At 27.0% G+C, this 12227-nt stretch overlaps 1 long non-coding RNA gene across 1 annotated transcript in view; it reads right to left on the bottom strand.

Moving 5' to 3' along the window:
• Positions 1-978: 978 nt before the first annotated feature.
• The window catches only part of LOC145239939 (uncharacterized), a 12376-nt gene continuing 1127 nt past the window's right edge, over positions 979-12227 (bottom strand). Inside the window, exon 2 of the long non-coding RNA XR_013862425.1 lies at positions 979-2349. This is a non-coding gene — a long non-coding RNA (uncharacterized LOC145239939). The remainder of the gene's footprint in view (positions 2350-12227) is intronic.

Here is a 12227-nt window from a genome sequence, read left to right as displayed (position 1 = left end):
TCCGCCTTCGATAACATGAATTTATCCATAAAGAGATTCATTCTTGCTGTAGCTGTTCCATTTTTAACGAGTGTTTAGTGTTTAAAGTTTGAAAAACTACTGCTTGTGCATCTATGTTACTATGCTATTTTTAATAGTATTTTCAAGTTAAATTTAATTTTTATGAAATTTTTGTTTATTAAATTTTTTGGTGAAAGTACAGAATAGTTACAATACAACCTCCTTGCCATATTAAGAATGGCTTTCTAAATAACAAAGTAATTTTAGCACAATAACATAGATGCACACATAACAAAAACCCGTTAAAGGAGTTTCCTTATTTACTTGTATTAATCTTTGTGGGTTATCTGATTTTAAAACTATAATTTTAGAAGAAAAACAATGCTTAAAAGCAATTACTCCTTAAAAATAAAAGAAATTAAAATTTGACACTAATTTTCTGCAAAGTATTTTTTATTAAGTAGAAAAACTTGAAAATTTATGTGGTTATGTTTCATAAAGAATGTGTAGAATAAAATTGTATGGACTATATTTTTGTTGTTGTTTTAATATAAAACTGGAGTATTACCATATTTTAATAAAAATTTCAAATAGAATTTGATGTGAAATATTAGGTTGGTGCAAAAAATGACATTGTTTTTGTGTCAACCTAATAGTAAAACAAATTAAAAAAGATAAAACAAACATGTTTAAATTCACTGCAGACACTTGAAATATAATAATATATAGTTTAAACAAGTCTTTTTCGTTTTTCCTTTCGAAATAATTCAGCCTAAATCGTAATTTTTTTTAATTAAATAATAAACAAACGTTAATTTTTAATATCAATAACGAGCATGTTTTGCGACGGTGAAATCTAAAATGTTTCCATCCCAGAAAAGTTCCTGAAATGAAAAAGCCAACTTTAATTTTAGAAGAAAAACAATGCTTAAAAGCAATTACTCCTTAAAAATAAAAGAAATTAAAATTTGACACTAATTTTCTGCAAAGTATTTTTTATTGAGTAGAAAAACTTGAAAATTTACGTGGTTATGTTTCGTAAAGAATGTGTAGAATAAAATATATGAACTATTTTTTGTTTTAATATAAAACTGGAGTATGACCATATTTTAATAAAAATTTCAAAGAGAATTTGATGTAAAATATTAGGTTGGTGCAAAAATGATGTTTTCTGCGTCCGTTTAAACGTCAAAAATGCCATTATTTTTGCACCAATCTAATAGAAAAACAAATTAAAAAAAGATAAAACAAATATGTTTAAATTCACTGCAGACACTAGAAATATTATAATATATATTTTAAACAAGTCTTTTTCGTTTTTCCTTTCGAAATAATTCAGCCTAGATCGTAATGTTTTCAAATTAAATAATAAACAAACGTTAAGTTTCAATATCAATAACGAGCGTGTTTTGCGCCGGTGAAATCTAAAATGTTTCCACCAAAATAAAGTTCCTGGAATGAACAAGCGAACTTTGGTCGTTATCATTTACAAAACATAATTTTGCCTTTACAATTAATATTTATTTTATTAATGCATTATCCTCACTCATTTTATTTAAAAATGTAGTTTAAAACATATTCTAAATAATGATTCTATTTTCTTAACAGTACGGATTGTTTTGATGATGGGACGTTCTTGACAATTCATTAAAAAACTTTTAATCATTCCAATTGTTCAACTTTTAAAGTCATTTCCTCAAGCAAAGATAACGATTTTGAGAAAAATATTTCGTGTAGGTCTTTTCTATGTCAAACCCCCAACTATCATCACCATTACCTCACCGGGGTTCCAAAATCGACCTGCCTTAATATCGCACTAATTTATATTTTTCAGAATAGGAATATCTACACACCCCACATGAGTGTGGCTTTTTCCTTGAGTTCTAATATGTCTCACTAAATCTGATTTTCGAGCACAAGAATATACACAAAATTCACAAGAATATGGTTTTTTCTCTGCGTGAGTTCTCACATGTTTCACTAAATTTGATTTATCAGAACAAGAATATTCACATTTTTGACAAGAAAATGGTTTTTCACCAGTGTGAGTTCTCATATGTTGTAATAATGTATATTTTCTAGTACAGGAATATTCACATATATTACAAGAATGTGGTTTTTCGTGAGTTCTTATATGTTTCAATAAATTTGAATTGCTAGAAGATGAATATTCACAAATTTCACAGGAATATAGATCTTCCCCGATGTGAGTTCTCATATGCGTCACTAACGTTGATTTAAAAACACAAGCATAATCACATATATTACAAGAAAACATCTTGTCACAAGTAAATATTTAATAAAATGATAAGCAAGTCCAATTCAGCAATTTCGTTCGTGCAGGAACATCTGCAAATAAAAATAAAGAAAAATATGTTTTATTATTTGTATTTTCATTCAGTTTAAAAATATTTTGAATATTACTTGATTTAATTCATAATGTGCACATTAATTCTACTCCTAACAATAATAAGAGACGTGCAACACAGAACAAGTCTATAAAGGTTTTTGTAAGAATAATATTATTTGATATAATTTATAAAATCTAAATAAAATGTATTCCTTTCAATTATAAACTGAAAAAATCTATACATATTTTGGTAAGAGGGAATTACATATTTCTTTATTTTTAATCATGGAAACTCGTTAACATGCATCTATCTATCTCTCATATATATATATATATATATATATATATATATATATATATATATATATAAATACAAGCGTGATAAAAAAAGTTTATGAGATAAATATGAAGGAAGTGAAAAAACGTTTTTGCGCATTTCAGCTAGCAACCATTAAAAGAAAACTGTTTATGCAACGTTTTTTAATTTAAAATAAAAGTAAAATAGTTGACTATAAATCCGCGATCGAATTGTTACTTAAATGACGAAGTCTTACAAATGCTTCCACGTTAATTATTTTTATACTATTATTAAATATATATATATATATGAGAGAGAGAGAGAGATAGATGCATGTTAACGAGTTTCCATGATTAAAAATATAGAAATATGTAATTACCTCTAACCAAAATATGTAGATTTGTTCTGTTTATGATTGTAAGGAATCAATTTTAATATATGTGTGTGCGTGTTAGTATATTTCATGGGCATTCTTATTTAGTAATATTTTATTATATTGCATTCATAAATTTAATTATTTTATTAATATTTATTTTCATTTATTTTAATCACTTATTATATTTATGTATTTATTAAATTTGCTGTATCCTTTCCATTCGAACATATGTTAGAAGCAACTGTTCAACTTTAAATGCGATAAAAAATCAGAAAGCACTACATTCTTACACGTCTATTTTTTTTTATTGATGTGTTAGTTTACTTACAATTAAGATTATAGATTAGAGTAAGGAGCTCATATCAGTGAAGAGAGGAGATAAACATAATTGTGGATTCTATAGTTAGTTTCAGGAGACGTGCAATCAACAAGAGTGGATCTGACTGCAAAACCAACACCATCATCCCGCCATTAGCTGCAGTAAGCTAATCATCTGGGTTCTGATAGGCAAATTTTAGTGCACATTTTCTAGAAGCTCTCCATATAATAATGTCCTGAAATAGGAGTCAAAAAATCTCTGAGGGAAAGTATCTCAATCAGATTAAGTCAGAGCATCATACCAACGTTAAGATAAGATTCTTGCAACCAATGAGTTATATATATATATATATATATATATATATATATATATATATATACATGGTGATTGCAACGTATTGTCAGACGAGTATCACTCCCTCAGTCACTGAAAGTCCATGTGCCTGAAGATTACTTTTTAGTCCTGCCAGCAACTTGTATACCCTCAAGCAGACATTATAATGAAGATGGTCATTGGTATACATAAATATACACACACACATATATATATATATATATATATATATATATATATATATATATATATATACATACGTACATATATACACATACATACATATATACACATAAATACACATGCACGCACATAAATATACATACACACATATATACATGCATACACATATATACATACATATACACATGCATATGTACATAGATATACATACTTATACATATATGTACACATATATATATGCATATATACATACATACTCACATACACATACCTACATATACATACATATATATGCATATCTACACATACACACAAACATATATACACACATGAACATATATACACATATGAACATATATACAAACGTACACACATGAACATACATACACACATAAACATATATATACACATACACACATAAACATATATACACATACACACATGAACATATATATACACATACACACATAAACATATATACACACATACACACATAAACATATATACACACATACACACATGAACATATATACACATACACACATAAACATATATATACACATACACACATGAACATATAAACACACATAAACATATATATACACATACACACATAAACATATATATACACATACACACATAAACATATATACACACATAAACATATATACACACATACACACATGAACATATATACACACATACACACATAACATATATATACACATACACACATGAACATATATACACACATACACACAGAAACATATATACACACATACACACATGAACATACATACACACATGAACATATATACACACATACACACATAAACGTATATATACACACACACATATATATATATACAGATGTAAACATACATACATATATAAACATATACACATGTACATACATACACATACTCACATACATACATACATACATGCATGCATACATACATATAATGATGGCAGATCAGTTATTACACGCTTCCATCCTTTCAGGCCTGCATGCGTCACAACTGTTCCATCGCCACAGGATTTTTTTCTTTTTTTTTTTTTGACAAAATGTCTGAGGAAGTATCTATACAAAGATGTTATTACAGAGTTTTAGCTATGTACAACAGCTAAATCTCTCTCGGTTCAAAATGTTGAGATCCAGCAACAAGCTAGAGCAAGATAGCCAGCAACAAGTCAAACTGCAGACCAGCTTAATATGGGTACTGGTCTTCCGTTTTATGTTTTTTTTTAATCAGAGATTTGCTTCTTCTAGAGGGATTGCTTTCACCACGGCTTACGGGAGCCCTCTCCACCCCACATACATCTGTAAATAATCACATGCATGCGCACACACATGCATACATTCATCTGCACACAATAATACACATGCATCTACACACACACATGCAAACATACACACATAGAGGCAGACATATATGCATGTACATACATATCCATATAAACACGTACACATACACATACATATAAAATACACATGAAGGATCGTTCCAAAAGTCATAAATCCTCAATGATCAGGACAACAATGATGGTGATGGGTACGATTAAATGAGTTTGACATGAATAAATAAAGAAAAAACAATCCAATACAAATAATTTGTAGTAGAGACAGTCACTCGTTGAAGTGTTTGTGCAACTTTACAAATGAATGGATGTCGAAACTATACATATATAAGTTATATTGCAATGAAACGATATTTGTAGTCAAATCTAAATGGCATAGTTTTAGATGTCTGTTTTCCAATCAGATTTTTTAATCTGGCAATACAACATGCCAGAAACGAAATTGTGGGTATTTTGCAACACACACACATTTTATATATATATATATATATACATTACTTGTTTATTGTTATATAAACATGCTCACATCCCGCTGCTACAAATAGCCACTTGTTTCAATCAAACAACAGATATCATCAGGCAGCGACTTGACTATTCAAAAGTTCAATGAATAATGGATTTTTATTTTAGGTAGGAACTCTTTAAAAGTTGGAGTTAAAAAACTTAAAACACAGAACTTTAATTAAAAAATGTAAAAAGGGAGGGGCAATTTAAATAAAGTTAAAAGATTACAATGGGGAGAGAGTGATTGAGAAGAGAAAAAAAAGAATAGAGAAAGAAATAGCGAAAGAAAATAGAGAGAAAAAAATAGAGAGAAAAAGAAGAGAGAAAATATATATATGTATATGTATATATATATATATATATATATATATATATATATATGTATATGTATATATATATATATATATATATATATATATATATATATACATACACACATATATATATATATATATATATATATATATATATATGATATGGAGAAGAAAAGAAAAAAGATATAAATGGTTATTATAAAGAGAATAAGAACTAGAAAAAAAAGGAAAGAATAATGAGATCTAGTTAAATAGAGAAAGAGAGAAAGAGAGAAAGTAAGAATTTGACAGCATATAGAAAAAGAAAAAGATCTGCGTGTCAACCAATTTATGAACAATTATACAATTCAGTAATGAAACATATTATTACAAATACAGACAGAAGATACAATCCAAGCGTCAGAAATGAACATGTCAAAAAAAGGCAGTGAATGTATCTAGCCAGCATATTTATCCTCTCACATACGTCCACGAGTAATATCAACGCAATTCAAACATACGTCTACAATTAATTAGGCCCTTTATGCTAAATGATATAAGGTTAAAGTTTTCGCGTTTTTATTAGATAAATATATAAATAATGATAAAACAATATTAAAATTATTATTAATAATAATAAACATAATAGTAATAATAATAATAATAATAATAATAATAATAAAACAGAATAAAATTAATATTTATTATCTTTTTAATATAACATATTTAGCCATAAGAGGGGATTAAATAAATTAAATAGGTCCAATAATTATAAATAAAAAACTACTAATATTTATGTATATAAAAAGAATACAATACATGCACATAAGTAAAGGTGTAACTATACTATTAAGTTGAAAGTTTAAGCTATTTAAGTATAGATATAAAGTCATATTAAATCACAAATTAATACATTCAAGACCAGATTACTAATAACACAGATACAAGTACACTTGCCTATAAATATATAAATATATTCAGGCAAAAGAAGTAATTAAATCAACGAAATACTCAAAAGTAGCAACGCACAGGTAGATAATACGCAAATTAAAAATAATAAAATACATATGTATATACCCACAGAGAACCAACCGGCATACAAATAAGCATATATATATATATATATATATATATATATATATAATCTTATGTATACACATACATACAAAAAATACACAAATATATGCACACAATCATATACTAATAAACAACAACGCAAACACACATGTATATACTCACACATAAATATGTATGATTTACATAAATTATATATATATAAATATAAGAATACAAATAATTTGGCAAGAGTACAGATAGATGCTTACACACATAGAAACATACAAATGGATTGAATAAACATGGGAGGGTATACCAAATAATATAGAAATATATAAATCTAAAGTACACACGGTCATAAAATAAATACATAGACACATACATATACACATAGACACACAGGTATATAAGATAGGGGAAGTAAAGAATGAAATCAGGAGAGGAGAAAGTATATTAATAGTATTTTAATAAATTATAGAAATCAGTGACAATTTTAAATTTATTTAAATTTTATATCTAAACTAAATTACTTAAAAGATGGTTTTTATAATGTTTGCAATTAATTGAATTTTTTGTGCTTCTTATTTAATAATTTATCTCTTTCTCTAAAAGTAAGTATAAATAATTTCTCATAAAGACATAGGTAGCAAGGCGAGTTTAAAGATGAACAGGTTTTCGCTTTCTTTAAAATTTTCCAATTTACTATTGGGGAGTAACCTTTCTCTACTAGTTCATTGTAATATTTAGACAAGGAAGTTCTATTTTTGTACTCATTATTTTCAAAAGAGCACTTGTGACCGGTAAATCTTTCTTTAAAATTGTTATTTGTCATTCCTATGTAATATTTTTTTTCATTCGGATTTTCCTTAGTAGAAATAGTTGCTTGGTACACTACAGAAGTAATTTGACAATTTCCTTTAAGAGGGCATTTTGATTTAATTCTACAGTTACAACTTTCGGTAGCAATGGGTGTGCTATTTTTGTTTAATATTTTGTTATTATGGTTTTTAATTATTTTTTCAAGGTTTTCATTACAGCTATAACTAAGTTTTATTGTATTTTTATTGAAAATTTTATGTAGTATGTTATTAATAGGGAAGTGCTTTTTAATTAAGTTTAAGGATTTTATTCCTAGATTTGTTTTAAGTTTCAGATTAAAAGGAGGATTGTACCACAGGATTTTTCTCTTACGGTTTCTATTTGTATTTGTGTTTGGGTATGTTGGTTCTATGAACTCAATTTGGGTGTTTTTGTATCCACTATCCTTAAGGGCCCTGTTATAGAAATATTTATGTTTATTAAATGTTTCAAGATTGGAAGAATTGTCACTGATTCTTTTACTAATGGATTTGGGTATATGCCTTATGATAGATTTTGGGTGATTTGATAGGGGGTGTACATAAATTGGGTTTGAGTTTTCCTTTCTATATGGTTGGTAGATGCCTTTCCTTAAATCAAAGTTCACATCCAAAAAATTTACAGTTTTAACATCTGATATAATATCCACTTTTAATTTAATTCTACGGAATTCATTTAAGATAATCTTTTTGGTTCTTTCACATTTAGGGCCGTTGGATTCCTTGATGATCATCAGTCCATCATCACGATACAAGCCTATATCCATGACATTGATGTCTTTGGTTAAGTTGTATAGTATGAATAGACCTACTAAGTCTGTCATTTCAGCCGAATCCAAAGACCCCATTAAAATGTCAAACAGGTCATTTTGATCTTTTTTCAACCACTGATCATTTCCACTAATTAATGTAGTATTTCTACATGTCCGTATAATTTCAATTTCAGTGTCTTTTATATCAGACAGGAGTTTAGCAAACTCCATCACCTCTTCGAATAGTTCTTTAGATATGGAGGGATAGTAATTCACAATATCGAATTGTAAGAAAGTACAATTCTTTTTATTATGTATATTGGAAAACCATTTAATGGTATCCGCTGTGTTAATCCATAGATTTAGTTTATATGTTGATTTAATTTGATAGTTAACTCTTTCTAGTATATTTTTACTTAATTTACCAATTTTGGGTTTCGTAGGATTAATTAACCTAGTTGTAGGTTTATTTTCAAAATTAATCTTATGGTCTTTAAGCAAAATATATGACTGTTTTTTTTGTAAAATTCCCACTCTATTACTAATTTTAAGTCTGTCAGTTATTTCTTTACTATCCTTGTTAATTTTTTTGCAAATATCTATATTTGATTTTTTGTAATTTTTTGTAATATTTTCTTTAATAAGCTTGTTATATTCATGTGTAGTTAGTTTGTAGACATTTTGTGTCTTATCTGCTTTAACGTAAAGGTAATCCGAGGTGTTGATTTTCTTAATGGTAAAATCCAACTGTTTTTGAAAATGATTCTTTTTCCTATGGAAAGACAGGCTTCTAATAAGATCCATAATGTCTGCTTCAAAAGCATCCAATTGGTCGATATGTGGTGCCGAATCTCGATTTTTGAAACCATAGTAATCCTTATTCTTGTTGACATTAGAATTTCTCAGGAAGAAAAAAGCTTTCCACTTCATTCTCCTAAGTAGCTCCTCAGTTTTTAAAAGGAGGGTCATCTGGTAATTCCGATTGGTGGTGGTAGGAATATTTTTCAGGGATGTTTGGAAGTTAATTTTCTCCATGTTTAGGTAAAAAAAAATCCAGCGTATAATAGTGCTCAACAATAATGGAGCGACGATACTCGGGTTTTTTTATATTCAAAAGTAATGGACTAATGAATTCAACGAGGTTGTTAGATAGTGCTCAATAAAAAGAGCTGATAATACTTGTTTATTGTTATATAAACATGCTCACATCCCGCTGCTACAAATAGCCACTTGTTTCAATCAAACAACAGATATCATCAGGCAGCGACTTGACTATTCAAAAGTTCAATGAATAATGGATTTTTATTTTAGGTAGGAACTCTTTAAAAGTTGGAGTTAAAAAACTTAAAACACAGAACTTTAATTAAAAAATGTAAAAAGGGAGGGGCAATTTAAATAAAGTTAAAAGATTACAATGGGGAGAGAGTGATTGAGAAGAGAAAAAAAAGAATAGAGAAAGAAATAGAGAAAGAAAATAGAGAGAAAAAAATAGAGAGAAAAAGAAGAGAGAAAATATATATATGTATATGTATATATATATATATATATATATATATATATATATATATATATATATATATATGATATGGAGAAGAAAAGAAAAAAGATATAAATGGTTATTATAAAGAGAATAAGAACTAGAAGGAAAAGGAAAGAATAATGAGATCTAGTTAAATAGAGAAAGAGAGAAAGAGAGAAAGTAAGAATTTGACAGCATATAGAAAAAGAAAAAGAAAAAGAAAAAGATCTGCGTGTCAACCAATTTATGAACAATTATACAATTCAGTAATGAAACATATTATTACAAATACAGACAGAAGATACAATCCAAGCGTCAGAAATGAACATGTCAAAAAAAGGCAGTGAATGTATCTAGCCAGCATATTTATCCTCTCACATACGTCCACGAGTAATATCAACGCAATTCAAACATACGTCTACAATTAATTAGGCCCTTTATGCTAAATGATATAAGGTTAAAGTTTTCGCGTTTTTATTAGATAAATATATAAATAATGATAAAACAATATTAAAATTATTATTAATAATAATAAACATAATAGTAATGATAATAATAATAATAATAATAATAATAATAATAAAAACAGAATAAAATTAATATTTATTATCTTTTTAATATAACATATTTAGCCATAAGAGGGGATTAAATAAATTAAATAGGTCCAATAATTATAAATAAAAAACTACTAATATTTATGTATATAAAAAGAATACAATACATATATGTATATATATACACACACACACATATATATCCATATATACACACACACATACACATACACACACATATATATATATATATATATATATATATATATATATATATACATATACATGCACATAAGTAAAGGTGTAACTATACTATTAAGTTGGAAGTTTACGCTATTTAAGTATAGATATAAAGTCATATTAAATCACAAATTAATACATTCAAGACCAGATTACTAATAACACAGATACAAGTACACTTGCCTATAAATATATAAATATATTCAGGCAAAAGAAGTAATTAAATCAACGAAATACTCAAAAGTAGCAACGCACAGGTAGATAATACCCAAATTAAAAATAAAATACATATGTATATACTGACAGAGAACCAACCGACATACAAATAAGCATATATATATATATATATATATATATATATATATATATATATAATCTTATGTATACACATACATACAAAAAATACACAAATATATGCACACAATCATATACTAATAAACAACAATGCAAACACAGATATATATACTCACACATAAATATGTATGATTTACATAAATTATATATATATATAAATATAAGAATACAAATAATTTGGCAAGAGTACAGATAGATGCATACACACATAGAAACATACAAATGGATTGAATAAACATGGGAGGGTATACCAAATAATATAGAAATATATAAATCTAAAGTACACACGGTCATAAAATAAATACATAGACACATACATATACACATAGACACACAGGTATATAAGATAGGGGAAGTAAAGAATGAAATCAGGATATATATATATATATATATATATATATATATAGTAAGTTATAAAATGTATATGGCGATTAAGCTACACTGAATATTCCGCATTTCATCCACTCTAGGATTCTTCAGGCTTATGTGCATAAGCCTGAAGAATCCTAGAGTGGATGAAACGCAGAATATTCAGTGTAGCTTAATCGCCATATACATTTTATAACTTACTAACTAGCTCTACCTACGTATTGAGCACTCTTCAAGTAAATACTTAAAGTTTACGCATAAATCTATACTTTCGTATATAAATTTATGTAAGTAAATTAAGTATATATGTGTGTGTGTGTGGGGGGGGTGCCAGAACGTTTACAATAGGAGGTTCTTGTTTAATTACAGTGTTTTTAAGCTATTATTGAGACTCCCCAAATGACAGTATTATGTCTGTCATTTATTTTTCTCTTATTCTAACGTGACTCAATACGAGTTCTGTTTCCAAGTAAATACTGTGAGAAAATAAAAATAAAAATAAAAATAA

The sequence above is a fragment of the Euprymna scolopes genome, chromosome 19 (genome assembly GCF_053919585.1).
Source record: "Euprymna scolopes isolate OS-2025 chromosome 19, ASM5391958v1, whole genome shotgun sequence".
Lineage (NCBI taxonomy): Eukaryota > Metazoa > Mollusca > Cephalopoda > Sepiida > Sepiolidae > Euprymna > Euprymna scolopes.
The sequence above is the reverse complement of the archived record's forward strand: the minus strand, read 5'-3'. Positions and strand labels throughout refer to the sequence as shown.